This window comes from Lissotriton vulgaris, chromosome 8, assembly GCF_964263255.1.
Source record: "Lissotriton vulgaris chromosome 8, aLisVul1.2, whole genome shotgun sequence".
NCBI classification, from domain to species: domain Eukaryota; kingdom Metazoa; phylum Chordata; class Amphibia; order Caudata; family Salamandridae; genus Lissotriton; species Lissotriton vulgaris.
The window spans coordinates 82,229,627-82,235,626 of record NC_141696.1 but is presented as its reverse complement, the minus strand read 5'-3'; positions in this window follow the sequence as shown (position 1 = coordinate 82,235,626).

Below are 6,000 nucleotides of genomic sequence, written 5' to 3'. Positions count from 1 at the left end.
AGACCATGGTACCTAAAATGGCTGCCGTGCATATTTGTACGTGAGTCTGAGGAATGGACAAGATGGTGCAGATGATGTTCAGTTCGCAAGCTAAAATTCCACAGCTGTCCACCTCGTCTTCATCCGGGTGCTTTCTCGTACTTTGTAATCTGGTGGTATGAGGTGCTGATTCATCTTGATCATTGTTAACCTCTCCACATTTTTGGGCGAGAGGCGGCTCCGTTTGGAAGTTACAATGCCACCAGCAGCACTGAAAACACGTTCAGAAGACACGCTTGCGAGTGGGCAAGACAAGTAGTTTATAGCCAGGTTGGAGAGCTGTGCCCACAATTCTTTTTTCCCATGCCAATACGCCAATGGCTCAGCATTAACATAGACCTCTGTTGAGTCATTCAGATAGTCCTGCACCATCGACTCAAGGTCCTCCAAGGTTCCTCCACTTTGCTTACTTTTTGCTGTGACCTTTTGAGAACCAAACCCAAGCCGAGTTAGCCAATCCTCTTCTGCATCCAATGTTACTGTTGTGTCTGGTGCAGATGATCCGGTTGCCGGTGTCTTTAACGGCTGAGAGGTCACTTGTGCCACAGGTGCAGAAGTGGATTCTTTTGACTTGGGATGGCCTGCTGATGCTGATGTACTGCCTTTTCCTTCAATTTTCTGGCGTTCTCTTTCAAACCTCTTGGCTGACAAGGCTAGCCAACGTTTGTACTTTGTAACATCTTGATCACCAAAAGGAAAGAATGCTTGGCCTGCCAGCGCCTTTTTGTAGCGTGGATCCAGAATAGTAGCACAAGTGTAATGCTGTTCTGAGTGGATCATTTTAAGACGTTCATCACCAAGTAGGCGCTCTAATAATTTCTCAGCCAAAAGAAAAGCGTCTTTCATTTCTTCATCTTTTTCAAACATAGAAGACACCGCCTTCAGTTGGTGCTCCAGCATGCGCAACAATGAGATAGCTTTTCCCAAATTACAGTCCTCCTTGCTGACTGAACGCGTGAAGACCTCAAAAGGACAAAGCATGTCTGTCAGGCTTTTAACTAGGTCCCATTGCGCCGCATCTAGCCTCAGGTGCTTCTGAGCTGTACCCACTGTTAAGAAATAGTGATCGAGTACCGTATACTGCTCATACAGACGCTCAAGCATGTAGAAGGTTGAGTTCCAACGTGTTGCCACCTCCTGGATGAGTCCTTTCACTGGCATTCGACGTTCATGTAGCAGGCTCCTCAGATGCTTCCGGGCCTTAAAAGAATGGCTGAAAAGGTTGCACATTCTTCGGCAGATGGCCACTAACTCGCACGCTGGACTGTCTTCATCACCCAAGAATTTTTTAACAACCAGGTTTATACAGTGCGCCAAACACGGCACTCTGAAATAGTCACCCAGCTCCCTGGCCTTAACTACATTGGCGCCATGATCCGTGGAAACATAACCAATCTGGCGTTTTTTTGGGGACAGCCAGTGAAAGACCTTTGTGTTAAACTCATTCAAAATGTTTTCTGCTGTGTGACGTTTCTCCAAGCCAAACATGGCTAGTGTTGCATGTTTCCGAGCAGCTTTAAAAACTTGGTCCGGGTCAACACCTGCGTTTAGCTTTGCTTTAACCCCTGAAAAAGAGACCCAGTGTGCAGTGATGCACATGTAATCAGCGCCCGCACCACTGGTCCACATGTCTGTTGTCAGATGTATAGTGTGAACAGCACTCTTCTGCAAAGCTGCCCCAATCACCTCCAGCACATCTTCATGTAGTGCTGGAACCGCAACTCTGGCAAAATAGAACCGGCTAGGAACCTTCCATTTAGGGCAGAGCGCTGCCACTAATTCTAGAAAACCAACCCCTTCCACAAAAGAAAAAGGGAAAAGGTCCAGAGGTAGCATTTTAGCCAGCTTAGTGTTATACAGACGCGTCAGTAGGTGGTTGCGTTCATATGGCGCTTCTGTAAACAACATGGTTCTAATGTTACCCTGGACCAAGCATTTACGGGATGATGATGATGACTTCTTCGACCCAGTTACGCTCGCTGATGAACTTTTTCGCATTGGTGTCTAACTCTCTCCCACACTCTTAGTGTGGCTCACATGGGGTGTGCTGCTGACAGGGGTACTGGGTGTAAGTGAAGTTTTTGACACGTCTTCTTCCTCCTCGTCATCATCAGATGAAACATCAACATTTTCTTGACGTGCAATTCGGGCTTCCTTGATCGCCATTAGGTGCGCAAAGCATTGGACAGCGTGCTGTCTCTTAAGATGACCTCTCTGGCCTCCTGTACCATAGTTGGTACCAAACTTACCACGACTAACTGCAAGCTTACAAATGCTACAAATGGTGAAGTTTTCCCTTTTTGGGCAAACACTAAAGAAGTCCCAAGCTGGGGACTTGAATTGTCTGTGGGGGCCGGAGGAGGCGGCGATACTGGTGGTGGTGGTCATGCTGCTAATGGCAGATGAAGTGGAGGATGTGGATTGCCGAACTTAAGTACGTTGTGCACTTTCACCACCACTAATTGAGGTCGAGGTGGATGGAGGTCCCTTCTGGCGAGGAAGAAATATGGAAGCGGTACGTGTTGGTGTACTAGTTAACTCCAATGATTGTTGTGTTTCCATTGCCTCCTCGTCGACAACATCATCATCACGCTCAGCAGCTTCTCGGGCTAGGGTCAAAATGTCTGTTTGCTGCATGCCCGCTGGGGCTGCAGTGACCTTTATGATGACTGGGTCGTCGTCGTGAGAGCCTTCATCAGCAGCAGTATCCGCCACTTCTTGTTGAGCCTCATCACACTCCATAACTATGAGACTTTGGACGAGCTTCCTTTTACGCTTAAGTACCTTTGTCAGATCATGGTGTGCCTCACTCTCAGACGGCAGTGGTGCTGGTTCCCAATTTTGATCCATATCATCAGAAGGAGGTGTGCTTGAAGAAGATGTAGACACCACCCTTGATCTCTTCCTGGCTAGGGGTGTAGAAGACAATGAATGATCATCAGGAGGAGTGGCTTCCTCAAATGATACCTCGCCTTGATTGTCGATTTCCTGATGTGCCCCTACTTCGGGAGAAACAACTATTGTGGGCACTTGTGACCCTCCATGCACCTCTGCTTGCGCATCTCCTTGCGCTGCCTCTCCTTCCACTTGTACTTGGGCTTGTACTTGCACATGTGGTTGTTGTTGCGGCTGTGGTTGTTCAACACTCGTCAGATGAGTTACAACAACCTGTGTTGATTGAGGGACATTGCTGCTACTTTCTTGCGATGAGCCAACATCACTGGCCGATGGTGATTGAACAAGTACACTGGCTGCCTCTGCAGCACTCAAGGGCTTGGACTTAAGTTGGCGTGGTGGTGGTGGTGGCACTGAGCCCAAAGGAGCGGGGGTGCTGCTCCCAGCTTGGTCCCCAGCAGATCCCGCTGCTGCTGCAGTCGTACTTTTTTTTTTACTCCCAAAAAATGTGGCGGGCGGCACACCAGTCTCCTTGGTAACTTGCTTCTTCTGCTCCTTACTGGCAACTTTCTTGCTAGAGGAGCTACAGGAACTTTTTTTGGGGCCATCTTCTTCAGAGCAGGTCAGAACAGCAGGCCGCAGTTGCACGAGTTGCAGAGTTGTCTGTGGCCAGACGTGACGTTGCGTGACGTTATGCTGCACACACACACCGCTGCAGGACTTCTTCCTGGCACTGGTGGTTCTCTTGAGTCTTGTGCACCTAAAAGCAATGGAAGACAGAGGAACATCAGTTCAGTTATACACCCCAAAAAAACGAAAATCACAGAAAAATCAGCACAATCCCATGCCATCCATGCCCTCCATGGTGTTTAAATTCAAGACATCCCACAGAAAGACTAGGCCCATGCACCACTCACTACCCCTGGTGAAAAGGCCACAACAACAGCCCCAAAAAACGAAAATCACAGAAAAATCAGCACAATCCCAAGCCATCCAGGCCCTCCATGATGTTTAGATTCAAGACACCCCCCAGAAAGACTAGGCCCATGCATCACTCACTACCCCTGGGCATAAAGGTTGAAAGCTAGGCAAAATGGTTGCAGACCTAAGAACACTGCCTGCATTCAAAATGGCCCCCTGCCTCCCAGCACATGACCAGGGCCTGCCTGTAGCAGCACTCAAAATGCCCCCCACCCACATGGCCTGTCCCCATGAACACCCCAAAAAATCGAAAAACACAGAAAATTCAGCACAATCCCATGCCCTCCATGATGTTTAAATTCAAGACACCCCACAGAAAGACTAGGCTCATGCACCACTCACTACCCCTGGTGAAAAGGCCACAACAGCTCCAAAAAACGAAAATCACAGAAAAATCAGCACAATCCCAAGCCATCCAGGCCCTCCATGATGTTTAAATTCAAGACACCCCACAGAAAGACTAGGCCCATGTATCACTCACTACCCCTGGGCTTAAAGGTTGAACGCTAGGCAAAATGGTTGCAGACCTAAGAACACTGCCTGCATTCAAAATGGCCCCCTGCCTCCCAGCACATCATGGCCAGGGCCTGCCTGTAGCAGCACTCAAAATGGCCCCCACCCACATGGCCTGTCCCCATGAACACCCCAAAAAATCGAAAAACACAGAAAATTCAGCACAATCCCATGCCATCCATGCCCTCCATGATGTTTAAATTCAAGACACCCCACAGAAAGACTAGGCTCATGCACCACTCACTACCCCTGGTGAAAAGGCCACAACAACAGCCCAAAAAAACGAAAATCACAGAAAAATCAGCACAATCCCAAGCCATCCAGGCCCTCCATGATGTTTAAATTCAAGACACCCCACAGAAAGACTAGGCCCATGCATCACTCACTACCCCTGGGCATAAAGGTTGAAAGCTAGGCAAAATGGTTGCAGACCTAAGAACACTGCCTGCATTCAAAATGGCCCCCTGCCTCCCAGCACATGGCCAGGGCCTGCCTGTAGCAGCACTCAAAAAGGCCCCCACCCACATGGCCTGTCCCTATGAACACCCCAAAAAATCGAAAAACACAGAAAAATCAGCACAATCCCATGCCATCCATGGCCTCCATGATGTATAAATTCAAGACACCCCACAGAAAGACTAGGCTCATGCACCACTCACTACCCCTGGTGAAAAGGCCACAACAACAGCCCAAAAAAACAAAAATCACAGAAAAATCAGCACAATCCCAAGCCATCCAGGCCCTCCATGATGTTTAAATTCAAGACACCCCACAAAAAGACTCAGTCCACCCACCACTGAGTACCCCTGGGCAAAAGGCCCCAAAACAGCCCAAAAATCGAAAATTCAAAAATTATAGTTGCAGCAACTGTAATGCCCCAAACAAACTTACTTGTGAAATTTCTGATCCAAAAGTGATCCAAAAAAAGTCAAAAAGGCCTCAAATCCAAAAATCCAGCAGCATCCACAAAAAGTAATCCTTCCAGGTGAAGAATCCAAATGAAAGTGACCAGCACATGAAGAAAGCACTGGGAGGAGCCTGCTGGACAGGAACAGGAAGTTGGAGACTGTGGGGCACTTCCTTCCTCCCCCCCCCCCGCCCCCAAAAATGGACTCCTTACAAAAAAAAGTGCAGGCAAATGTCAACCTGAAAAGTTATTCTGATAAAAATCATCATTTCCAGAAGGTTTATGCTGCTTGCTGGTGGATTTCTTGTGCAGAATTGCAAATTTAGTATTTTCGCGAGTGCGAGATCGTTGCTGCCTGCCGCATCTACCTGTTCGCAATTGTGAACTCCCGCCATACGTGATCACGGCGTACTCGCGTTGACAAACTCTCGCTGTGCAAGGTGGCAAGCCGCGATGACGTAATCGCGGTCGCCAAACTCCCGCGGGATCCCGCAGCAAGATCCAAAATGGCGCAGCACTCGCAAAATATCGAGAAAAACAACTCGGCAAACGCTGAATGACAGTAAGTGAACGCCGCGCGCCGCAAAATTGTATCACCAAGAAAAAAAAATCCGCTGCGTGCGAATTTGAGGATTTTCGGTAAATTCGCGAGCGTTCGCGGATTG